Consider the following 9,522-nt stretch of genomic DNA (forward strand, 5'->3'; position numbering starts at 1 on the left):
CACCTTCTCACCCAAGCTGACCTGCTTGAGGTGAGCTGCTGCTCTCCAGACCAGTAGCTGCAAAGCAGCTTTGCTCTGATCTTATGGCCTGTTAGGAAACAGCCATAGCAACACAAGGAACCAAAAAGCAGAAGACGCGAGAGCCTGCCTTTTGACCAACTAACTTCAAGCAACAACCGCAAGGAAGTTAGCACCAAGCTATCAAGCTGCTGGGAAGAAGTGTTGGAGCGATCAGCTTCCTCTAATCTGCACAGCAAAGACGACATCTTTGACTTGGAACCACAACTTCAACACATGGAATTACAAACCCTTTTCTTCCATGGATCGGTAACGTACTGGGCTTACTTTAGCATTAGCAATTGCACATGGCTGAGCAAGACTGTTCAACATTGATTTCTAGAATGTACTTGTATTGATTTGGTTTAATGTTATTCACTGAGTTTGACTGTGGTGATTTATTTGTATTTGATATTTGGGTAGGTGGCTTCGCCACATCTGATGTGTTTAGTTTATGCTTCACATAGACAAGGTCTTGCATGCAAACTAACCATCTTTTCTAACCCACTGCATATCTCACACACATTAAGATCACATACAGAAACTGTGATTTAGTTAAACATAAACATACAGCTTCAGATAATCTTAACCCCCATATCACCCCCCCCCCCTTTGTCCTTCCTGAGCACATGTGTTCCGAAGAACAAAGAGGACATGTGGTGACATGTTGGCGGCCATCTTTGATCCCGCCATCTTTGTAGTTTTACAGTGCTCGCCCCATTTTGTCTGTAGGCAGACATCTTGAGACAGGAAGCCATCTTGTCTCTCTCTCTCTCTCTCTCTCTCTCTCTCTCTCTCTCTCTCTCTCTCTCTCACACACACACACACACACAGACACAGACACACACATGCCCACACACTTTGTTTGGTTTGTTTAGTTTAGTTATTTAGTTAGATTAATATTGTGTTTTAAACCTTTATTATCTTGTGAATAAATGTTTGTGGAATATACATGCTGGTCTGTTTAATGTTGTACAAGAGTGAATAATGCCAACCTCTGCTATGTCAAGAGCTCCGATATCCTTCAACCTTTACTATCTATTTTGGTTATAGTTATTAATTTAATTATTAATCAACGTTCCAAATTGATAGTTTAGCATATATAATGAGACTATATCAACGTTTTGGTTATTGGTCCCTGATTCCAGGGTGGTGCCCTGTTTATTATTCATGTTTATAGATAATCTTTATTAATATTAATAATTCTATTATTATTTATTAATTAATTTGCTAATAACCAAACCTGTTACTGCCAAATTCCTACATGTTGGTGCCCCGTGTGAGGCATAGTATTATTGTTTGCAAATTGTTCATAATTGTGCAATATAAATTTTCAGCATAATCTTTGGTCAAAAACAAAAATGTCATATTCCACTTCTAAACAAACCAAAAGTGTTTACATCCTACTCCAATAGTCTTCCACAGGAGTAGAAGTCCAGCTGTACTTTTAAACAAGTACATTGTGGTTGGAGTTGTTTATTTGAGAGATTTGCTTTTGCGGCTAATTCAAGTTGACCTACGCTGTAGAACTTGAAAGATTTTGGTTCAGCATTTGAATACCAAGTGTTCAATGCAATCTAGCCTAGTTGTCATATTTTGCTGTTAATCTAAGTGTTCCTTTAATGACACAGCGTGCCACCGGCCCTGTGTAACATAGAGAGCTTGTAGATGGCTGTGTAACTGCCAAGCATTCCAGCCTGAGTTAAGATAAGAGCCACAGTGTGCTAACAGCCCTGTGATATAAGTTTGCACCTAGCTGTGACTTAGCCAACGCAACACCATAGCCAACAACATTTGTTTTGTTTTCTACTAGACATCCTGTTTAGTTTCACCCTCTAATTCCAGGTATAACAATGGAGAACCCCTGTGTTGAGCTTTTTATTTCCTCCCTAGCACAGAGCCTAAACTCTGGCTGCCCTGAACTCATCAGCAGGTTGAGTTGCAGTGAGTGCAGGAAAGAAATAGAATCGCTCCTCACAGACAAGTGGGATGCGCAGACCGCATCCAAAGATTCATTGTTGAAATGCTTACTTCTGATTGTTCACAGGCAAACTAGTCTTGCCATTCAGAGTAAAGCAGCCCTGGAAAAAGAGGTAGATAGCCTAAGAACGCAAAATGCTAGTCTCCTCCACGAAGTTCAGACAGCTGATAAGAAAGCCTTGCGTTACTTAGAAGACCTGCATTCAGCACAGTTAGCTCTTTTTCAATACAAAGAAAAATTGTTAGGGCTTAGACTAGAATGTCTTTCCCCACCACAGTCTGTCAGTCACTGTGATTCTGGCTACTCAGATTCACACTCCTCACTTGATGAGAGGTTATCTCCCTCTCCACTCAGAAGTGAAGGATTTCCATCCGACTCAAAGTCCTTGGGAATGAAGTCAGCTCCTCAACCTCCACTGAGAGAAAGAGTGAACGGCTACCTGACTTCCTATTGTTCTGAAACTGACAGTGAAGACACATGTAGTTTATCTTCAAGAAGATATCCTGCCTCATGTTCTTCTCAGCCACAGAGAAATGACACCTTCCTCTGTGCTCCTCCCTCCAAAAGTTCAGCCTGCTCAGCCTCCTTTCCACTCTGTCACAAGGGTGATGACAGCTGTTCAGCCTCTGGTTCTCAGCCAGAGAGAACTTTAGCATGTGATGCACCAGTGCATTGTAATACTAATTTAGTCTTGCCTTCAGCAGAAAGGACCCCCCAGAGTCCCCGCCATGAAGAGCTTGAATTTTTAGCTAAAGACATTGAATGTTTTGATCCAGACAACTGTGATCATCACATTGATGACTATTTTAGGGAATTAGATCACAATCTAATTGACTTAACACACGCCACCCAAAGGGAGAAAGTTAAACTTGTGTGGAAAACCAGCTCTAAAGCTGTGCACAAGTTTATACAGTCACAACCTCCCAGTGTCAGAAATGACTATAGTGAGCTTCGTCATGCACTGATAGAAGAATTCTCTTCTACTGCTGACGAGACCTCAGCGATGTTTGCAGCCCTTAAAATTAAACATACACGTAGTCAGAATCCTAGAGATTACTACAAACGTTTAAGGCATGCATACTTCCAAGGTAAGAATGCACCAGGCTTAGAAGAAAACGCCTTCTTCAAGTCCTTGTTTTTGCAGAATTTGCATCCATGTGTATGCACTCACGTCGTACTGAGGACGCATGAGGGTAACCCCTCACTGTGTGAGATAAGGAAGATGACACAGAAAGCTTGGGAATCTCTGGTCATCTCCAAAAAGGGTTGCAAACCAACTGAGCCCACCAGCTCAAACACTGACGTGTCAAGCAGATCTGCCACCTCAAAAGATCACCTTCACAACAGGTCGAAGGGGGGTCACAAGAGGCTGCATAAGGACACTGAGCGTAACCGCCATGTTCCCCATTTTGTAAATAAATGTTTGTGGAATATACATGCTGGTCTGTTTAATGTTGTACAAGAGTAAATAATGCCAACCTCTGCTATGTCAAGAGCTCCGATATCCTTCAACCTTTACTATCTATTTTGGTTATAGTTATTAATTTAATTATTAATCAACGTTCCAAATTGATAGTTTAGCATATATAATGAGACTATATCAACGTTTTGGTTATTGGTCCCTGATTCCAGGGTGGTGCCCCGTTTATTATTAATGTTTATTGATAATCTTTATTAATATTAATAATTCTATTATTATTTATTAATTAATTTGCTAATAACCAAACCTGTTACTGCCAAATCCCTACAGCACTAAAACGGAGTGTTTCTGATAGAGGGTGAATACAGGTATATTCAGACAGACAGTATGAGGAAAATAATGTGTTGTTTGAACATTAAAGCATGTAAACATGTTCTAGTAGAAACCCAAAATACAAACATGAACCTGAAGATGAGCATGATATGTCCCCTTTAAGCCGTCCCAAAATGAATGTGGGCCGTTATTGTTTTACCACATTATCATTAGTTAACGTCCTGTGTCCTAGCCCTATTCCTCAAAAAATCAAACAAAAAAAGAAAAAACACCTAAAGTAACTACCCATAATTAATCGGAACCAGTTCTAAAACCATATGCATATTTTTGGTCCCATTTGAAAGGTTAGAAAGCTATGGAATATGAATAAGTTGTAAGTCGACTAAACTTTATCACCATGGAGATTACAATGGAGAAGCAACAAAAAAGAAAATAAGATTTTTTTTTTTTTTCCTCACCTAGTATAAAATCTGAATTTCAAAGGCAATATCACCATTAAAACCAAGATCCCACAGACAGTGATGCAACTGAATGTATTCAAGTACAATCTGACTACAACTGTAACTATACATTTGATGAAAATACACTAAAATACAGCATTTATTATACATTTTATGAAGATATACTCATGTTTTGGTCATGTTTATTGTTTACATATTGACTGTTTACTGGGAGTTTTACTTAAAAAAACTGTGCGCACATAAATATATTTCTTTACATTTTCTAATATTTTTATCATTGGCTACTTTTTATTTTACCTGGCCATAAAATAATAATAATAAAACATTTTTTTATTTTGTTATGCTTTTTCAGCTAGATTTCTGCTGGGATAAAAAGGAGCTTTGACATCTTAGCATGAGTAACAATGGGTTAAAATAATCTTTAAAATAATATTATTTAATAGAATAAAAAAGTGTGGTACAAATATACTATTACAAGTGAACCTTACACGAAAATAGACCATAATAGTCTAAATGTTTTATAATTTCATATATATTTTTTTGTGTAAGGTTCACTTGTAATAGTATATGTGTACCACACTTTTTTATAATTATTAGTTAATATTATTTTTAAGATTATTTTAACCTATTGCTACTCATGCTAAGATGTCAAATCTCCTTCTTTTTTTTAGCTGAAATCTAGCTGAAAAAGCACAACAAAATAAGATTTTTTTATTATCATTATTTTAAGGCCAGGTAAAATAGCCAATAATACAAATATAAGAAAATGTAAAGAAATATGTCCAGGTTATCAGATGTATATTGAGGTTCACTTGCCATAGTACATTTGTACCGCACTTAAAATATATATATATATATATATATATGTATATATATATATATATATTATTATTTAATAAAATAAAAAAGTGTGGTACAAATATACTATTACAAGTGAACCTTACAAGAAAAAATGTGAAATTATAAAACATTTAGACTATTATGGTCTATTTTCGTGTTAGGTTCACTTGCAATAGTACATTTGTACCGCACTTTTTTATTTTATTAAATAATATTATTGAAACCAGCGTCTTACTAGGGCACAAATATATATTGTTTTAAATTTTCTTATATTTTTATTATTGGCTACTTTTTATTTGACCTGGCCTTAAAATAATAATAATTTAAAAAATCGTATTTTGTTATGCTTTTTCAGCTAGATTTCTGCTGAAAAAAAAAGAGATTTTACATCTTAGCATGAGTAGCAATAGGTTAAAATAATCTTAAAAATAATATTAAATAATAATAATAAAAATATATATATATTACCTGGCCTTAAAATAATAATAATAATAATACAAAGTCTTATTTTGTTGTGCTTTTTCAGCTAGATTTCACATCTAAAAAGTGTGGCACAAATAGAAGCTTAATAAGCTTAATTTTAGGGTTGGATTTTGCTTTGTGTGATTTACAGGGGCTCTGGCTGCAGTATTAGACTGTGCATTATGATTTATTTTACTGACACTGGACACAATTCTCCACAATCCCTGCTGCACGGGATAAAATCCTTGCACGGGTCTATATGCTCCACTTTGGTGTCCTTGACATGACAAAGTGTGCAAAAACAGCCTGGATGACAAGAAATTAATTATGGTGTCACACTGTGGTGAAGGGCATGCAGGAGGGAGGTGCATAATTGGCTATCTGATGCAATCCTGGTGTAACCCATCTAGTGTTATTCTATAACCCATCTAGTGTTATTCTATATACAGTGAGAGCTCTGCACTCATTTACATAGAAAGGACCTCCACAGTAAGCCTACATGTGACAGGAAAACGATGAATCCGAGCTATGAAGAGTAAAATAGCTGTAAAATGTCTTATTTTCCATTAAATAGAATTAAATAAAAAAATAAAAAAAATAATAAAAATAAAACATTCCATTGCTAACACTTCAAAATGTCTGTAGAGCTGCCTATGTTAATCTGACCCATTTCGCTTTTCTTTATAAATCCATCAAATCGACAACACAAATGTTAAATGTTATATTTCAATGTGAAAACGGGTGAAAACAAAAGCTCCAATAGGCGCCATTTTGGCTCTGTTGAGCGTCGAACGCTAAGTCAGCATAAATTAAACAAGCTTCCTGGTGGCTCAGTTTTCAAAATAAAAGCCTCAGTTTCTCATTAGCTTTCAAATGAGAATTTTTTTTTTTTCCCAAAACAATAACTTCAAATCTCTGAACAATTAGTTTGTTGGTCACAACAGATTAGAATTCCGCTTTAATTTAAGCCAATTGTACGTGTTTTGGCACGTGTGAAAAAAGAGTCAGTCCAATTGTTTACAATTTGCACAACCACTCGCACACGTCTTGCTGATCAAACCTGATGAGATGATTCTCAGTGAAATTGTCTTCACAACTTCTAAACTTTCTTTCATCGTTCGAGTCACATTCTTTTGGCAGATCACATTCTTTCGGCTGAATTTTCGCTGATGCCTTCAGGCCGACGTTATAATGTGCCCTTAAGGAGAACAAATCGTTACTCCTAGTCCTTTATCCCTTCTGCTGTTAAGCTGCTGAACACAGACCATACCCACTTTAAATTACTGTTATTTAGAGGAATTTTAAGATATGTTGTTCTTATTTATTGTTTCTTATTTTTGGGCTTTTATTGCTATAATCCTATGTATTTATATGGTTCTTATTGTAACTTGTCCCTCCAACGGCACCATGCCTTTAATATGTTTCCTTTGACTTAACTAGTTATTGGTTGTCTGTTGTATGTATGTATGTATGTATGTATGTATGTATGTATGTATGGACTGGGAATACTAAACATGAATTGCCCCCTTGGGGATAAATATAGAAGAGATATCACATGCAAAATTATCCATTCAATCATCAAAATCTGACGTGTAGCCTACTGTAAACAGAAAATTCACCTTTGCTCTTTCATGTAAAGTAACACATTTCCACACGAAAGTTACTTTTTGTTTGACAAAAGTAAGAACAAAAGTAACAAAACAAAGGTGACTTTTATTTTCTTAAACTCGAGCTGTGCACTTCCTGTTATACTCCAGTTAACCTGACTCATCTCTGATGGTGCCTCCCATCTCAGTCGCGTAGCAACAGCGCCCTCTAGTGGTCGTCAGAGCCAACATGTCTGCTCAGACTGGTCCTGATGCTGCGAGGATGCAGGAGGAGCAGCGATATGAGAGGAGAGATGTACATAAAGCGTGCCAGCACCGAGATATCCTGGCGCAGTCTCTGTGGCGCAATGGAATAGCGCGCTGGACTTCTAATCCAGAGGCTCCGGGTTCGAGTCCCGGCAGAGATGAGTCACTCTGTGTGCCACACTGGCAGACCTGCGGTCATTTTTATCATATTGAAACAACGATGATGATGATGATGATGTTTTGGTTGCAGATTATTATAGTCGATCCTCACTGTCCGAGCTATAATGTGAGTTACAATGACTAGATTGAGACACTGCTTCATCCTTCTTCTTCTACGCATGCTATAAATCATTTGTTCTCTTCTAGTAAATTTGAACAAATAGTGATGGATGAATTAGGTGTACTCATATGAGCCTGCTTCGTCTATACTGAAACCACCGTCTCACATATATATATATATTTTTTTTTTACATTTTCTTATATTTTTTATTATTGGCTACATTTTATTTTACCTGGCCTTAAAATAATAATAATAAAAAAATACATTTGATGAAAATACACTATAATACAACATTTATGTACATTTGATAAAGATATACTCAGGCGCTCTCCATATTTTGGTTTATTGTTTATATATTGACTGTTTACTGGGAGTTTTACTTCAAAAAACTGTGCGCTACACGAAAGATTCTAATATAATGGGTATTTTTCTTTCAACTCTCGTCCCAACATTAATTTTCACTCTGTAATAATATTATTAGTTAGAGATTCCAAGCTTAATTTTAGGGTTGGATTTTTTTTTTTTGGAAACAATGAAGATGTTTTGGTTGCAGATTATTATAGTCGATCCTCACTGTCTGAGCTATAATGCGAGTTACAGTGACTAGATTGAGACACTGCTCCATCCTTCTTCTTCTACGCGTGCTATAAATCATTTGTTCTCTTCTAGTAAATTTGAACAAATAGTGATGACTGAATTAGGTGTACTCATATGAGCCTGCTTCGTCTATACTGAAACCACCGTCTTATTGGGGCACATGCATATATTTCTTTACATTTTCTTATATTTTTATTATTGGCTACTTTTTATTTTATCTGGCCTTAAAATAATAATAATAATAAAAATATCTTATTTTATTATGCTTTTTCAGCTAGATTTCTGCTGGGAAAAAAGGAGATTTGACATCTTAGCATGAGTAGCAATAGGTTAAAATAATCTTAAAAATAATCTTAAATAATAATAATAAAAACAAAATTATTTTACCTGGCCTTAAAATAATAATAATAAAAAGAATCTCGTTAAATAATCTTAAAAATAATATTAAATAATAATAATAAAAAATATATTATATTACAAGTGAACCTCACACGAAAAAATATAAAATTCTAAAACATTTACACTATTGTGGCCTATTTTCGTGTGAGGTTCACTTGCAATAGTACATTTGTACCACACGTTTTTTTAAAAATATATTATTATTTAATAAAATAAAAAAAGTGTGGCACAAATATACTATTGCAAGTGAACCTCACATGAAAAAATATGAAATTATAAAACATTTAGACTATTGTGGCCTATTTTCCCCAAACGACCCACATGAACCATTCTTAATACATTCACATATGAATTATTACTTGTATATTATGTATTTACAACCCCCTCTTGTAGGCTTTTGTCAGGCTGTATAAATGTGGATGTAAACCAAATATTTTCTAAATAAAACAGTGAGTATCTCAGGTCATTATGCACAGATATTTTGGGATATCTTGCTCCAGTTGTGCTCTGAGCACATGCAGGGTCGTCCCGGGTCGAGGACGCAAGGGGGAGCTCCAGCATCGGTGTAAGTCCTCTTCTCCCCTGCTGGTCTGAGATGGGAGGAAGCGGCTCACTGTGCAGGCCTACTGAGCTGTGACAGCTCCAGTATCATGGGGGACCATCACCAAAATCTGTAGCCTTACATTATGTGACAGGAACGAGGACATGGTCTGTTTATTCATCATATATTTCATCATAGTGACATCACTGCCTTACCCCACTATATAGTCAATATTATTCTATAGGAAGTAGTAGGGTCTGTGAATATTCCTACTGTACTTTTTGCTTCCTATAACTAC

The 9,522-nt window shown here is 35.9% G+C and overlaps 1 non-coding gene across 1 annotated transcript; it reads left to right on the forward strand.

The window, feature by feature from the left end:
* The first annotated feature begins 7,494 nt into the window (after window positions 1–7,494).
* trnar-ucu (transfer RNA arginine (anticodon UCU)) lies at window positions 7,495–7,568 on the forward strand. Its single transcript has one exon. It is a non-coding gene; the product is annotated as a tRNA-Arg (tRNA).
* Window positions 7,569–9,522: the final 1,954 nt, after the last annotated feature.

The sequence above is a fragment of the Sebastes fasciatus genome, chromosome 22 (assembly GCF_043250625.1).
Source record: "Sebastes fasciatus isolate fSebFas1 chromosome 22, fSebFas1.pri, whole genome shotgun sequence".
Taxonomy (NCBI): domain Eukaryota; kingdom Metazoa; phylum Chordata; class Actinopteri; order Perciformes; family Sebastidae; genus Sebastes; species Sebastes fasciatus.